Source organism: Mobula hypostoma, chromosome 6, assembly GCF_963921235.1.
Source record: "Mobula hypostoma chromosome 6, sMobHyp1.1, whole genome shotgun sequence".
NCBI classification, from domain to species: domain Eukaryota; kingdom Metazoa; phylum Chordata; class Chondrichthyes; order Myliobatiformes; family Myliobatidae; genus Mobula; species Mobula hypostoma.
The window spans coordinates 54,058,188-54,076,282 of NC_086102.1; the positions used below are offsets into that span (position 1 = coordinate 54,058,188).

At 40.7% G+C, this 18,095-nt stretch overlaps 1 pseudogene; it reads right to left on the bottom strand.

The window, feature by feature from the left end:
- The window catches only part of LOC134348714 (tRNA (cytosine(34)-C(5))-methyltransferase, mitochondrial-like), a 47,941-nt pseudogene that overhangs the window by 15,985 nt on the left and 13,861 nt on the right, over positions 1-18,095 (bottom strand).

Here is an 18,095-nt window from a genome sequence, read left to right on the forward strand (position 1 = left end):
TACTTACCAGTTACAGTGATGCAGGTCTTGCCAGAGCTTGAATCAATTTCAGATCCCTCATCTTCAAGCTTTATTCCAGATAGTTCTATTGTGTACACTGGCTCATTTGTTGATATAAAAGAAGCTCTTTTAACATGTTTCTCAAATGCATTGAGTTTTACATTAAATTTGATATTTTCCTCAGATTGACCTCTTAGCTTTTTCCAGATAACCTGTTGAATATTTTCTAATTGTGTTGTACAGCTGAAGTTAACGTTTGCACTTATAACTGCTGTCTTATTCTCTTGAGTCTCTTCATGTGGACTTTTTGCTGTGAAATGGAAACAGAATACAGTTAAAATTTCCCGTCAAGACCTTGAAGTTTTCAAATTGGTATGAATGATTTTACCACAGTTTGGTAAAATGATTCTCATCAGCTTTGTTCCACTCCAAAGCCCAAAGCACAAACCCTGGACTTGTACTTCCGTGCTGATTTGAAGGAGCAGCACTGTATTGGAAGTGTACTTTTCAACTGAATTGGTAAATTGAGACCCTGACTGCTCCTCTTTACAAAGCTCTTTACAATGGACAGGGCAAGTTTTCTCCTGACCCTGGCCAATAGTGATTGCAAATCATTTATTGTTAATAACATTATTAAACTAATCCTTAAATAGTTGACAACTCCATCTGTAATAAGTTTTCATAGGCAACAACACTTGAACTGGAAAACTAGAAGAATCTGTTGCAGGACAGCACCAAAAATACTTTTTTATTTACCTGACTATCATGTCAGAAGATGCAAGACAGCTGATCTTTATCTCAGTTATCATATTGGTTTCTATAGCTCTGCAGATACCACACCCATTATTTCCTGATTACATGCAAGGGTCAAATATGTACAGTAAAGTCCTTTTGGTACTGCACTTTACTTTTCCTGCAGGGCTCACACCTGACATTTCTTCTGGATGAAAAAGCACATAACTATGTATTTGGTTCCCAGTCACTGCCCCATTATCTATCTCTGGTGCTTTTAATAACAATGCCTTATTTCTGGAGCATCACGAATACAACCTTTTCATGTTTCATAACAAAAATGCCAGAAATTACTCATCTGAACTCTTGAACTCCCATTGTTACTCATTAGTTTAAGTCTAAAAGGTAAAGAGCAAAATCTGTGATATTCTTTGTGGGGATAAAACAGCTACAGTTTGGGAAGACATTGTTAGTGAGCTACCAGGAAACTACATGCATAAAAGTTTATCCCCAGTTGCTACAGGTCATTCATGTTTTTATAGATGTCCGTAAGTTGATTTTGTCCATGATGGAAAATAAACAACAAAATAAAACTCACTTGGTATCATAACCAATGGTAACCATACCTCCACAGTACTACAAGGAGTGGCATCAAAAGCACACACAACTGATAAAGAAAGAACAATTTTAGAAAGTGAAGTGAGAAGAAACTAATTCTGCTGTTTGTAAGTATGTACATTGAATTTTTGAATTTGAATTTTGTGAGCATGCCTGTATGTAGGGGTGTTCATAAGTTGAAAGTTCTTAACCCAGGAATATCCTACACTACTGAATACATTATTACATTAACTGTGTGATAGTCTGCCTTGAAATCCATTCCAATGATATCAATGGATTACAGCACAGAAACAAGCTTTCCACCCCACCAAGTTTCACTAAGCAGCAAGCATCCATTCACAGTAGTCCCATTTTGTTCTCCCCTCAACATTCCTGTCATTCATGCAATTTACTGCGGCCAATCTATCAATCTGCACATCTTTGATGTGTGAGTGGAAACCACTGCAGCCAAAGGAAATCCGTGTGGTCATGGAGAGAATGTCCAAATAACTGAGGTCAAGATTGAAGCCGGGCACTGGAGCTCGTGGGCAACAGCTTTATTAGCGCATATTGTGGACAGCAGTATTTTGAATCTAGATTATTTAACCCACTGTTTACCTCAGGTCCTCAAATGAAATTTGAATTACTAGTCCTCCAATTTAACAACTGACCACATGATTTCCTTGGCAATACACAAAGTACTCTCATAACTACTGATCCAGGCAGAATACCTGTCAGTGCAACAAGGAAAGTACAATGGTTTAAGAACATACGATGCTAAGCACATAACTGAGCAATGTCCCATCCATGATCCAGTTAAACCCGTGGACTGTAGACTGCTAAATTGCCTGATTGCTTCTCAGCTGCAAGGTCAGCCTCATGGGAAATAAAACATCTTAATTAATCAACACACCATGAGATATGTGTTTCAAAATGATCCAAATTGAATTTTCAGTAGTAATAGACAATACCTATTATCGATTAGACATAACTTATTGCTTATTCTTACTAATTAACATCAACTTCAGGTAAGTAAATATCAGTTGTATTTTTAAGTAAAAAGTAAATATTTTAGTCACTTTTACATGAGATAATGAAATTACAGAACAGACTATCATAGATGATTTTAGTTCAATCAATTCTATTTCAAGATAACAATTAACAAAAAAAGATTGAGAGTTTTGTTTGAATAGGTTAGTTTGAATGACGCTAGAATTAAAAAAATTCTGGAATCTTGCACGAGTTTGCATTCATGATTAAATAGTCACATAGGGAATGTGGAAGGAGATAATTTAATGAGCGAAGTGGACTTCGGTGGTTGAAGACATACTTTATTTTTATTTGTACAAGTCTTACCAAGTACATTCAGGCAGGTCTTCCCAATATTTGATCCATCTGGGAATACTGATAACATCCTTTATCTTCATGTCTCACTCCCAGAAAGTACAAGGGTGGATTCTTGCTGCTTTGATGTCAAAATAGACACCCTATCCATAAATGGTCCAAATACTTTGGGTCCAATTTTTTCATTGTAGATGGCGATGTTTTCCTCTGTTTGACCATTTAACTTTTGCCAGGTCACCTGTAGAATATCATTTAAATTTGTTGTACAAGTGAAGGAAAAACTTTCTCCTAAAACTGCTGTTATTTTTTCCTTTGTCTTCACAATCGGACTTTGAGCTGTGAAACAGAAATAAAATAGAATATTGTAAAGAAAACTAATCAACCATTTTACAAATATTTATTCCCAAAACACTCAAAGGTATGCTAATTATACTGGACATACATATGTCTTGGATGAGAATGCATGTGTCTGATAGCATATTTACAGAAGAGGTAAAAATTTGTGCCTGCTGAAGGGTCTCGGCCCGAAATGTAAACTGCACTTTTTTCTATTGATGCTGCCTGACCTGTTGAGCTCCTCCAGCATTTTGTGTGTGTTGCAAAAAATTGTGGAGATTGTAGAAAGCAAAGAAGGTAGCCTATGTGTACAGCGGGACACAGATCAGTCAGAAAGTTAAGCAGAAAAATGGTAAATGGAATGAGCTAATGCACCTTGGAAAGCAAATCCTTGCAGGATATGTACAGTAAATGGTAAGAACTTTAGGAGTATTGATGCATAGAGGGACCTTTGGGTGCAAGTCTATAGCTCACTGAAAATGGTAATCTAGCTGCATAGGAAAACAAGGAAGACATTTTGTCTGCTTGGTTTCATAGGCTGAGATATTGAGTATAAGAGTTATGGTGTCATGTTATAGCTGTATGAAACATTGGTTAGACCACACTGGAGTGTTGGGTACAGCTCCATTTGCCACACTGGAGGGAGGGTGCTGTAACAATAGAAAGAGTGCAGAAGAGATTCACCAGATAGTTGCCTGGAATGGTGGGCTACACAGAAATTGAATAGCTGGGTTTATTCTTATTGGAACATACAGTGTGCTAGAAAGTTCGTGAGCCCTGTAGAATTTTCTCTATTTTGGCATAAATATAACCTAAAATGTGATCAGATCTTCACATTAAGTCCTAAAATGAGATAAAGAGAACCCAATTAAATAAATGACACAAAATATTATACTTGTTCATTTACTTATTGAGAAAAATTATCTCTACAATTCTTCTTCTAAGGTCCTCTGAAAGTTGTTTTGATCACGGCATGGGGCACATAAACAGATCTTTCTTGAGAAGAGCAGACTTTGTCAGTAACCCGACTTGGTGAACCATTTTTATAGGGCAGGGCACGTCCACAACCCAAACCTCCAATCTCACCACATTGATTGGAACACCTGACTCCAAATAGCTTTTGTAGAAGGCATTACCCCAGAGGTTCACATACTTTCACCAACAGATATATGTAATACTGTAATTTTGTAATAATGTAATATATGCAAATTTGCCTCCAACTTCCACCCTGCTCTCAAATTTACCCGGTTCATTTCTGACACCTCCCTCCCCCTTCTCAATCTCTCTGTCTCTATCTCTGGAGACAGCTTATCTACCGATGTCCACTATAAACCCATGGACTCTCACAGCTACCTGGACAATACCTCTTCCCACTATGGTATGTATAAAAACACAATCCCCTTCTCATAATGCCTCTTCCCCTCTCTTTTACCTTGCCCCTGTACGTTTCGAAACATCTAAATCTTCGAACAGCCAACAGCCATTCTGTTAGCCAAGTCTCTATAATATCACAACATCGTAGTTCCATGTGCTGATCTATATTATAAGTGCATCACCCATGTTTCTGATACTCTTTGCATTAAAATAGACTCACTTCAACACATCCTACTGACTGCAATTATACCCCATCCAGTACCTATTCTTCCTCACAGTCTGTCCGCATGCTGAATCTACCATTACACCTTCTGCCTATTTTCTGACCTTCCCACCCCCTGCCAAACTAGTTGAAATCCTTCCCAATAGCTCAAGCAAATCTGCCCACAAGGATATTGGTCTCCCTTGAATTAAGGTATAACCTGTCCCTTTTGTACAGGATATACCTTCTCTGGAAGAGTTTTCAATGATTCACAAATCTGAAACCAGCTCTTCAGCCACACATACACTTGCTAAATTATCCTATTATTATCCATACCAGTGCATGGCACAGGCTGCAATCCAGAGATTATTGCCCCTGAGGTGCTGCTTTAGGATTCCTACCTAACTCCTTCCATTTGCTCTTTAGGACTTCACGTCCCTTATCCTACCTATGTCAATTGTATCAATATATACGACTTGCGGTTGTCCACCCTCTCCCTTAAGAATGCTATGGACGCGATCTGAGATGTCTTTGATCCTGGAACCTTGGAGGTAACAAAACATCTGGGAGTCTCTTTCATATCCAGGAAATCTCCTCTCTGTTGCCTTAAGTACTGAATCCTCTATCATCACCCCTCTTTCCTTCTTCCTCTTCCCTTCTGACCCCGAGATCCCTCTGCTCCTCCACATTACCAAGTATCCTGCCATTTACTTTGTACTCTGACTTGGAGTTTGTCCTTCCAAAGTGTACCACCTCACACTTCTCCGGGTTGAACTCCATCTGCCACTTCTCAGCCCACTTCTGCATCCTATCAATGTCTCTCTGCAATCTTTGACAATCCTCTACACTACCTACAACACCACCAACCTTTGTGTCGTCTGCAAACTTGCCAACCCACCCTTCTACCCCTACATCCAGGTCGTTAATAAAAATCACGAGAAGTAGAGGTCCACGAACAGATCCTTGTGGGACACCACTAGTCACAATCCTCCAATCTGAATAAACTCCCTCCACCACCACCCTCTGCCTTCTGCAGGCAAGCCAATTCTGAATCCACCTGGCCAAACTTCCCTGGATCCCATGCCTTCTGACTTTCTGAATAAGCCTACCGTGTGGAACCTTGTCAAATGCCTTACGAAAATCCATATAGATCATATCCACTGCATCTATATGCCTCCTCACCTCCTCAAAGAACTCTATCAGGCTTGTTAGACACGATCTGCCCTTCACAAAGCCATGCTGACTGTCCCTGATCAGACCATGATTCTCTAAATGCCTATAGATTCTATCTCTAAGAATCTTTTCCAACAGCTTTCCCACCACAGACAGAAACGCAAACACGAGGAATTCTGCAGATGCTGGAAATTCAAGCAACACACATCAAAGTTGCTGGTGAACGCAGCAGGCCAGGCAGCATCTCTAGGAAGAGGTACAGTCGATGTTTCGGGCCGAGACCCTTCGTCAGGACTAACTGAAAGAAGAGCTAGTAAGAGATTTGAAAGTGGGAGGGGGAGGGGGAGATCCAAAATGATAGGAGAAGACAGGAGGGGTGGGGATGGAGCCAAGAGCTGGACAGGTGATTGGCAAAGGGGATATGAGAGGATCATGGGACAGGAGGCCCAGGGAGAAAGAAAAGGGGGAGGGGGGGAAAACCCAGAGGATGGGCAAGGAGTATAGTGAGAGGGACAGAGGGAGAAAAAGGAGCGAGAGAAAAAGAATGTGTGTATATAAATAAATAACAGATGGGGTACAAGGGGGAGGTGGGGCATTAGCGGAAGTTAGAGAAGTCAATGTTCATGCCGTAAGGTTGGAGGCTACCCAGACGGAATATAAGGCATTGTTGCTCCATCTTGAGTGTGGCTTCATCTTTACAGTAGAGGCCATGGATAGACATATCAGAATGGGAATGGGACGTGGAATTAAAATGTGTGGCCACTGGGAGATCCTGCTTTCTCTGGCGGACAGAGCGTAGGTGTTCAGCGAAACAATCTCCCAGTCTGCGTCGGGTCTCGCTAATACATAGAAGGCCACATCCGGAGCACGAGACGCAGTATGTCACCCCAGCCAACTCACAGGTGAAGTGTCGCCTCCCCTGGAAGGACTGTCTGGGGCCCTGAATGGTGGTAAGGGAGGAAGTGTAAGGGCATGTGTAGCACTTGTTCCGCCTACAAGGATAAGTGCCAGGAGGGAGATCGGTGGGGAGGGATGGGGGGGGGAACGAATGGACAAGGGAGTCGCGTAGGGAGCGATCCCTGCGGAAAGAGAGAGTGGGGGAGGGAAAGATTTGCTTAGTGGTGGGATCGGGTTGGAGGTGGCGGAAGTTACGGAGAACAGTATCTTGGACCCGGAGGCTGGTGGGGTGGTAGGCGAGGACAAGGGGAAACCTATTCCTAGTGGGGTAGCGGGAGGATGGAGTGAGAGCAAATGTGCGTGAATTGGGGGAGAGGCGTTTGAGAGCAGAGTTGATGGTGGAGGAAGGGAAGCCCCTTTCTTTAAAAAGGACTGGGAGATCTTCCAGTTACACAGACCGCTCTTAAAGCAAAACATCCCTTCCAGCTTTGATTTCCTCACTTCTCCTGATAGCATCAGATCATTGCTGATATAAAGTTCCAAAAATGCTGGAGTACTTTATGCCCACAATTCATGTGTGTGTCTTAACAATGGATATCAAATGTTGGATCAAACCTGATACCAAAAAGAAAATCTGCTTCTGACCAAATTGCGCATTCATGTCATTGCTTACACATTTTTGGAGATTATAATAACTGGACAAATGACGGTAACCCTGACTGACATCCTTCCCCACACACCCATTTTCAGTTTGAGCCCCCTGACACAGGTTTGCTGCATCCTAATTGCAGCTTCTCTATCAGCTCCCCAAGGGATAAACTAATGGATCAAAAAGCAAGGTTCCAGTCTGTCTGTCTGAAAGCTACACTGAATGAAAGACTCCACTTACATACTACTTCCTCACAACTCGCTAAGACTTTAAAGAGTTTAATATAAGAAGTGCTACCACAAGGTTTATAAATTATTATATCAGATTTGAAGCACGAGGAATAATTGAGTTCTAGGAGTGATAGTCCTGACAAGTTAATTTTGTAACATGACAGTTTCAAAATACATGAAAAATGTGAGTAATAATAATGCCTTGTTTAAATTTACTAATTAGCATACAATGTATTTAGATCTTACAAAATGTATACATTGGAGTCTTTATCCCAGCTACATGAGTTGACACCTACAAAAATGAGACAAATCAGGAAAAGAATATGACTCAAATGATTAATCTGCTGATGTTACAAACATAACTATACCCTCACCAGATTTGATTTCAACTATTTCACTGAAAGAATAGCTTTTGCAAAACTCCGATCATTTAATTATAAAGCTTAATATTTTAAAAATGCAACTCAAATAGCTGAATAGATTTTATGCCCTAAAAGAGATTTGATCCTATTCCTAATTATGAGACCTTAGTGCCGTTTTATGAGACATACTTTGTGCTTGTGTGATCAAGATAAATGGAATAGTGGGTGGAAATTATCAAACATCCGCAGTCTATCACATAAAGGTCAGATGCAAAATAAGATGCCAATAAATGTTGCTTAACATCTGTGGAAGAGAAAATAATTAATAGCATTGTGCAAAATGCCACCAAGTGTTTACAAAATAGCAGAGAGAAGTTACACAGCAAGAAGTGAGAAGTCAGCTCATGAATCAATGGGGAATCTTTGAACAGATGATTATCTGAAGGAATTGGGCCTACCCTGCTGTTAAAAGTTGCTTTAAAAACATTTCAGACGATGATTGATCATTTCCTCTCATTAAGACTTTTAAAAAAGATCAGGAGTGCAATTACAAAGTAGTTTCAACTTTGCACAATGCAAAATTATCCACTACAAAAACAGAAATTGCTGGAAATACTCAGCAGGCCAGACAGCATTTATGGAAAGAAAAATAGAGTTAACATTTTGAGTACAAAGTCCATCATCAGAACTCGGAAGAGAATTTTTTTACAGTTCTGATGAAAAATTAACTCTTTCTATTGATGTTGCCTGGCTTGCTGCGTACTTCCAGAATCTTCTGCTATTGTTTCATAATTCCAGAATCTGCAGTTAATTTTTAATTTTTACAGAACTTATACTGACTCCAAACCAACATGCACTGCACTTCCCTCCATGACAGGAATCAATAGTAACTCGGACAAGCAAAATAAAAACGGAACATTCATTAGAAAATCTTACTTATTTTAATCCCCATCTTTGTTCCTAAATTATTCAGATGGAGCACGTTACTTTGTCTAATCTGCAAGAATAGATCATTAGCCTAAATCCAATAAACCTAAGAGTAACCAATGTGAAGATCTTTACTTCTAGAAAGTGATGGGAAGGTGTCATAGTCAAAATGGTATTGGAGCCATTTGGAAACTCTCTAAAAGTAGCAGTCACAAAGCCTCCCCTTAAATACATACGACTGCCCTGGACAGAAAAGGCCATGAAACACATTTCAAAGCCCATCTCCAATTTGACTCTAGCAGAGGACAAAGTGTCAGGAGAAAAATACGTTGTTCATTCAGTCTTATTACCATCCTTGCTTTTTCCTTGTAGGTTCTGCACGCATGAACATTATGGCACCTTGCCCTGAGTTGACAGCATGGAGCTGGGTGATGTAAAGGATGTGTTGACAATAACATTGCTGTTAGCTGATTGTCTAATGTAATTCTTTATCTCACACTAATCAAATTTATATGGAATTTACAGTGTGGGAACAAGCTAATTGGCCAAACTAATCCATGCTAGTTTTTAAGTTCACTTGAGCCTGTCCTCATTTTAATTTTCAAACCACTCTATTTCCATTAAGGAATCTTTGTTTCTTTTGCTTGTATATTTATTGAACCACCAGGCCCACAACATCACCACCCACCTCAAAATGCCTCTGTTGCTTGCCTCAGCAGTGCCTGCTGTTAGTTGCTTCCATTTTTTCAGCACAGCATGTAAAATTCTCTCCATCAACTTTAACAGCCACCTTAAACCCATACCTCCCTGACTGTGCACCAAATTCCTCAGAAAGAAAGAGCACATTGCATGCACAGTGGTTCAGCCAATAGAATTGAGTTCACAGTGCCAGAAAGCAGTGTTCAATCCTGACTTTGGATGTTACATGTGTGGAGTTTGCATGTTCTCCTTGTGACTGCATGGGTTTCCTTCAGGGGCTCTGGTTTCTTCCTACATCCCAAAGAAAGTTGGCCACCATAAATTGCCCCTACACTGTTGGTAATTGTCAGAACCTGGTAGAGTGGCCTCAATTTGCTTCTATATTTATGGTCTTACGGTCTAATTGACAAAGAGAAATGCACGGGCTCACCATCTGAGAGACAGTGACCAGGAATTTCCTGGAAACATAGAGCCCACATTACACTTCACTACATCCTAGTTCTACCCTTCCCCAGCCTGAGTTCTTCCAGCAACAAATTTCAACCACAGCCAGCTCTTGGTCAGCAAAGATCATGAGGAGCAAGTCGTACCAGGCATAAATGACACTGAAGAAGCTCCATCCACTGTTCTGTTTGGGGGGGGGGGGTGTTAATCACGATCGGAATATCGGTAATAAGTGGCTAATACACTCAATTTCTTTTCTAAAAGGGTTTATCTAACGAATTTAATATTAAACACACAGCACATATTTTCCTCGCATGAATATAGCAATAAGTCAATATTAAGGGGAGGACAGGGGAGCTTGAAGTAAGTGTTGAACGAACTTCCAGTAGAAGTGGTAGAGGCAGGTTCGATATTATCATTTAAAGTTAAGTTGGATAGGTATATGAACAAGAAAGGAATGGAGGGTTATGGGCTGAGTGCAGGTCGGTGGGACTAGGTGAGAGTAGCATTCAGCACAGACTAGAAAGGCAGACATGGCCTGTTTCCATGCTTTAATTGTGATATGGTTATATGTCATTTATAAGTCAATAGCATTATAACATTTTAAGTAACATTTGGATATTAAACACACAGCACATATTTTCCCCCGTATGAACATATAAAATCATTGCAACACACCAATATCGCTGAACCAGTGGGAGCCCTGGGCTTGTTTCGCTGCAACAAGACGGTGCCATTGAGGGGTGATGGGAGACAGCGATACTGGAAGGGGGGGGGTTCCTTACGTCCAGTCTATTCTGCAATTTAGTTTTCGTTGCATTCATTGCAGAGATACGTTGGAAATGGAAGCTACGTTTTCAGTGCTTTCGTGGCTATCTCCGGATATTTAGCCGTGACTTTGATCCAGAATGCCGGCAGAGATGTTATGTCAAACGTACCTTTCAGCCCATCGTCATTTGCAAGCTCGAGGAGTTGATCTCCTTCCCGCGCTGACATGGATGACGCGCAGGTAATGGTCTCACGTGCGTTTGAGTTCAACAGTGGGCGTGACAGAGAATGAGGAATGGTGCAGCTCACTCATATCGCCAAATCATATCGTTTCCTCGTGGCCGGGTACACATGCTTTGCGGCCCGGTGGTTGGGAACTGCTGAATTAAGGAATGCGTAACAGTTTATTCATAATAAAGCAATCCACCACAGAATTTAGACACATTCATGAGGCACAAGCAATGTAAGAACTATGTGTGTCAATTATTCACTTTTTATAGACGTTCTCTGATATCTTCAACAAATCTGGTAGTCCAGAGAACCATTAGTCACATGACACAAGCCTTACTAAGGGACAGCAGCCCTAAATCCACAGTCGTTTTTTTCATTGTTATATATACCACAACTGGCATGATTCTTTTTGTAATGGCTTTGCTAAAGCTCTGCAATATGGGGAATTTTTCTCCATCTCACCGCAGACTTCGGAATGATCACTTCTCCCATTTTCACTCCGTGAGCAGTCTGTGTTCGATCTTATCACTCAACCTTTCATTTCTGTTCAGAAGCACGGTGCAGGGATTCTCGCTGTTTTGGTGCTGCACCCTCTCCTCCTTTGTTCTCAGATGCTCACACTCTTCCAGTGAAGCAAATCGCAAGCCTGAAGAGCACTACATTTCTCTAGGGGGTAAGTTAAAACCTTCCAGGGCTTATACTGCCTTCAGCTGCTGTGGACCTTCGCTGATATTCCTAATCTATGTTTCAGAACAAAACAGTTATCTCTTCTACACATTTTTATGTGTCTTCTATTCTGTGAGCAGGTCCTTTATCCTAAAGCCTGTGGAACTGAGGATGACCAGGTCTTGTATCACTCAGGATAAAGGAAGGAAACATTTCTGTTCTGATGAAAGGCCATTGAGCTAAAATGTTAACTCTTTCCCCTCTCCACCAATGCTGCTAAACCACCTGATTTTTAGAAACTTCCTTCCTTTTAACGCGCGTTACAGTCAGCTGATTGACTAAGTAGCTGATCCTCACCACAGCATTTTCCTCCCTTCCTTCCTCTACATTCATGGACCATGGGAGTGATATCCTCAACACATTTGCCAAGCCTCTGACCCTTCTCCTGTACCTGTTCATTCATTCCTCCTCCAGAACTATATTTTGTTTCTTTATAACTTCCATTTTCTCCTTTTTTTGCCCTTGCACCATTATTCTGTTGCTTTCCCCCATATCTACTTCCCTTCACCTTATTTTTAATGCTTTTATTCTATCTGCTCATCCATTCCATGACACGCTCAGTGCTATCATTTCCTTGGCTTGGTATTTGCTGAAATTCTGTCAATTTCTGAAACATTTTCAAAATTTATTTGTTTAGAAGTACAGCATGATAATAGGCCCTTCCAGCCAATGAGCCCAATTACACCCATATGACCAATTACACCACGAATCCATATGTGGGAGAAAACCGGAACAGTCGTGGAAATCCACACAGTCACAGGAGGAACACACAAAATCCTACCGACAGTGGTGGGAATTGAACCCAGTGTTCCACTGATTCCTATGCTACCGTGAGCTAAACTATTAACTCTCCACCATTGCTGCTAAACCACCCGATTTTTAATAACATTTTTCCTTTCAACATTATGTATGATTATGGTGCTGTCAGGTTTTGTTCCTGCTTCATAAGTAATTGTTTCAGTTCTTGCACGTGCAGGATTTCAAAAGCACAAGGCTACTCCAGGTTTAAGTCCTTAATGCGGCAGATGTGAGGGCAGTGCTGAAAGAATGCTGCACAGTCTAAGGGCCTGCATTTCTGATCAGACACTAAACTAAATGCCAACTCTAACAAAGGTCTGAAAATAATGCCATGACATTAGTTCAAAGAAAAGCTGCCTCACCTCTGAAATGGCAGAGCTGAAAATCTGATCACGTGGCCATTTAGCTCAATATGGATCTCCCAGTGGCCACACATTTTAATTCCACATCCCATTCCCGTTCTGACATGTCTATCCACGGCCTCCTCTACTGCAAAGATGAAGCCACACTCAGTTTGGACGAACAACACCTTATATTCCGTCTGGGTAGACTCCAACCTGATGGCATGAACATTGACTTCTCTAACTTCTGCTAATGCCCCACCTCCCCATCGTACCCCATCCGTTATTTATTTTTATACACACATTCTTTCTCTCACTCTCCTTTTTCTCCCTCTGTCCCTCTGACTATACCCCTTGCCCATCCTCTGGGTTCCCCCCGCCCTTGCCTTTCTCCCCGGGCCTCCTGTCCCATGATCCTCTTATATCCCCTTTGCCAATCACCTGTCCAGCTTTTGGCTCCATCCCTCCCCCTCCTGTCTTCTCCTATCATTTTGGACCTCCCCCTCCCCCTCCCACTTTCAAATTTCTCACTAACTCTTCCTTCAGTTAGTCCTGACGAAGGGTCTCGGCCTGAAACGTCGACTGTACCTCTTCCTAGAGATGCTGCCTGGCCTGCTGCGTTCACCAGCAACTTTGATGTGTGTTGCTTGAATTTTCAGCATCTGCAGAATTCCTCACGTTTGCGTTTCTGTCTCTGGTTTGATATGGTATACTTGCCTAATGGACCATTAATTTTACCTTAATGGTAGCAGACAGGAAAAACAGAGAGGAGTCATACAATTTGTAGAACTGTTCATCATTGACAGGAAAAACAGAGGAGTGTTGCAATTTGTAGAACTGCTCCTCATAGCTTCAGTGACCCACATTCAATCATAACTTCTAGTCGTCATATGTTTGTTTGTATGTTTTCCCTGTGAACTTGTGGGTTTCCTCTGGGTGCTGAGGTTTTCCCACATATCCCATAGACGTATAGATTGGAAAATTAATTGGCTACTATAAATTGCCCCTAGTGTACAGATTAACCATTAACCCAATTATTGTGTTAATGGGTTAATCTACACTGGGAAGAATCAGGGGAAGCTATTGGGAAACAAGAAGAATAAAATTGGAACGAGTGTAATTGGGTTAATGGTTGGTATAGACTCAGTACGCCTCCTTCTGTATTGTATTGCTCCTTGATCGTGACTGTACTCATATGTACTATTGCAGAGTATTTATTTAAGCACTACATATGTACATCTAAAGATTGGCACATATTACAACATAGTGGGCATGATTACTGCTCATTGCATTTAATCATGGTGTTTCCCTACATAGCAGGAGTAGAAGAGCTTATTTTTGTCAGCAGGAGTTTCCACCTATACACCTTGGCTTCCACTTTTAGAACCTGGTTAGCAGGCTCTTATTCTTGTGTTTGAAGAAATTTCTATTTACAAATTGTATAATTCTAAAATAGAGACTCAACCAATGGCAATTGAAAGCTGGCTTGAATGGGAATTTTGGTCAGCTGGAACAGTTGGGCGAAAGGCCCTGTTTCTGTGCTATGTGATTCTATGCCTCTATGACCAGAACCAAGTCAATAAAGGCAAGAAGTTATTTAAAGCAAGTTTTGTGCTTTATTGGTTTGGATAAATATTGCAAGTGAACGAGATCCATTGTGTCCATGGGAAATTATCCAAAAAATTCCTTTCAAACGAGTGACAATAGACATGACTTTAAGTGAAACAGTGCCCATTGGACTCTAAATATAATGGACATCACCCAAAATTATTCATTGATCAGAATCACATCATCTCCCCAAAATTAGTCTAAAGATGCATGAGCTGAATGGAGTTTTCCAAGTGTTGGATCTCCATTCAGCATTGGCTTTCAGTAAAGCATTTTTTAAAATTAAAAGACAGCTTGATTAAGCTTGGACTTTTGGATCTGTGATAACTTGCAGCTGAAACCACTTGTACATACCTGAGTTAATTTGCAGATTTACTTCACTGCAGAGTACAGCTTGGACACAGATGTCCATGATGAGAGATTACAAGCATGAATGAATGCACTCAGCAGTCTCAATTAACGGTAATTAAACTATTCTCAAATGCTCTTTGTACAGCTACTTCATTAGGAACAGATGTAGATCTGGAGATGCCATGCAAGTCAAAAACCACAATCATATGTAATAGGAAATGATTTGACAGCTTCCACTGATACATCTGGATCCATCATAGTGCAATAGAAAACTACTTCATTACTTCTGATTAAGACAAATGAGTGAGTTTGGAAAAATCTGCATTGATTATCTCCAGTTAATGAATATTTGTCTTCAAGACTTTTAGCTTTAGGGAACCTTATAAAAAGTTGTTTATTTGGATTCAACATTTTATTTTGGAATGAACAGTTATGATAAAATTGGATTCAAGATTATTTATTCTGTTTTCATGTATTCCATTAGTTGCACTTGAATGAGTCTACAATATATATTGGATTATGTATCATTATAACAAGAGTCTTCACATCCTGAAAACTGGAACAATAAACAAGATACTAGAGAAACTGAGAGGGTCAGGCAGCATATGTGGTGGAAACAGAATTCATTTACCTCAGCAGATACTGTCGGGTCTGTTGAGTTCCACTAGTATCAAGATATTTGCACTGGAAAGAAATATTCCAAGCTACATAACTACAAGCCAACGCTGAACTTCTCTCCTCAGGCCACTTATGGCAATTATTGTCTTTGAATCCATGTCAAATGGAAACCAACCCAAAGTAAACAGATTTTATCTCACCTGTGGGCATTGAGTCGTTACCTCACAAAGAACTAAGCCTTCTGGGTGCATCTGAACTTTAGCGTCCAGGGATGATGGAGTAGAACTCAAAGAAATATTGTCTATCTTCAAACATAAAACTAATCCTGTGTTGGTGGCTCGGTAGCAGAACAGTTAGCGTAATGCTTTACAGTGCCAGCAATCCGGAATTGGGGTTCAATTCCCACCACTGTCTATAAGGAGTTTGTATGTTCTCCCCATAACCTATATAAAGTAGAAATAATGTATGTACAGTGTAGTATCACTTATGGGAATCGGGAAGACAGCTGGCCCAGCACACTGATGATGCTGTGTTAGACATGTCACAGGCTGGGGTGGTGCAGTGGCCCCCACCCGATACATTGTTGCGAAGAACGCAGGGGTCCAGCGGTAGCCGGGAGGTACACAGCACATCTTTAAGAAAAAACCAAAACAAACATGCTAATTAATTAGGTGCCGCCCATAATTGTCGGCCCTGATCAGTGCCGATTTCCGATTGTGTCATCTCTGATCTGGGCCGACAATTACGTGTCGGAGGCACCTAATTAATTAGTATGTTTATTTCGGCTTTTTTCTTAAAGATGTGCTGTGTGCCTCCCGGCTACCTTTGCATTCTCCACGAATCGGTATCTGTCTGTGGCCTGGGGGTTGGGGTGGTGGGACACTGGGGTGTCATCTCGTCGCCTATTTCCATTAGAGCAGGCAGCTCATCTTCTTCCATCTCTGCCCGCCTCAATGTCGAAGGTCGAGGTTCGTCGTCTGCTGTGGCTGATGTGGAAGGCTTGCTTAACTGCTGAGCCTCGCGCATTTTTCTATCACACAGTTCAAACCATCCTGCAAATATCCCCTAAACCGACGTACCCTTTCAAAATTAAAGTCGTACTTTATCATTACTCATTCGGTTTCCATTGTTATCCATTTTTCTTCTAAGTGCATCAGCTTTTCATCTGTCAGTTCTTGGACATGGGATGCCAAAACCTTTTCAACATCATGTTCGTCAGCTTCCATAAGCCAAACTCACGTTGTCCTTACTTCGTTCACCACGATCAAAACGCTTAATTATGTCTAGTTTTACCGTAAGTGTAACACCCTTACAATCTCTTTCAGGCTTTTCCGATACCATAGAGCTCATCTTGCAAACGGCTGCTCACAGGCATGTGTTAAAGCAAAGCAGTTCCGAATCCGGGGGAGAGCAGCTGCTCGGGGCGCTCTGCCTTTTATCGCGCACTGATTTTTTCGCGAGCTGAAATTTTTTTTCGTTACAGTTAAAACGCTTTCTGAAAGCGAAAACAGGGTACTAATGTAGGTCTTTCGTAACAGTGAGGTTTCGTAAAGCGAACGTTCGAAAAGCGGGGGACACCTGCAGTTAAGACCTATCACAACTTAAAACAATGTTCTTCTGGAATAGATGAGGGCCAAACCTAATTTGGTGTGTATAATTAAGATTGAACACAGCACTTTCATGTTGTACTTACATTTGAACAAATCAATATTCATCTCTCAGGAGAGTATCTTTCATAGACTGACCAGTTGCTCATTGAAAGCATTGGACAATTATTCCATTTAAAACGTCAAAACATGAACAGATGAGCTTTAAGATTTTTCTTCCCATACCTCAGTAATTGCTTCCGGAAAACAGGTAGATTAGGCGTGTGTGCAATCCTTTGGCGAGCTTTAAGACTGTCAGAAGAGAACAACCAACTTCTGTCATTTGAACATGGTGCATCCACCAGCACCTAAGAGAATGATAGATAATTTTATTGGAAAAAATTATACAAGCTCAGATGACAAAATGCTATTTTATTCAAAATGCCCTTCTTTTCCCACTCCAGAGATCAACTGGAAGGCGAACTATCCAAGAATCACGCCTTAACCAACAGCTCTAAAATTAAATATTCTGCTATTTGTTTACTGTTTATGAGGTTTTGCAGTGCACAAATTCTCTGTACTGTATACCTAACAGTAACTGTACTTCAAAGGATAATTCAAGGTTTTAAAAAACAGCTAAAAATAAGTATACTGTAGAATTGGTATCATTGCACTCTGGGACCTTCACAAAATATGGTAATGTAAACTGATAATCAGAAAACTGAGAGGTGAAAGAGGCTGTACAGATTAACAGTGAAGTCCTCAATTTTTATATCTTTGCATTCCAACGTGTCCTAGGATTAAATGCACCAGATTTCTCAAAAAGTGAATATAGTGACCTAGTTAGAAAGCAACTTCTCAAGCGAAGCTGACCACCAAAGGAAAGCGAGACAAATCTGTTAATGTAACACTGATATATTCTAAGATCTACTTGTGAGCCAAGACATTTGGGAAACTCATTATTTAGTTAATTAAATCACTGACTTGCTCTTGTTGATAGGCTGCCTGTTGGGAAAATTTATTCTCCTGGTAATACTACATGAGAATAGACATTATAAAATTTAATTCCTTGTAAATTACAAATGAATAACTGGGAAGAAAT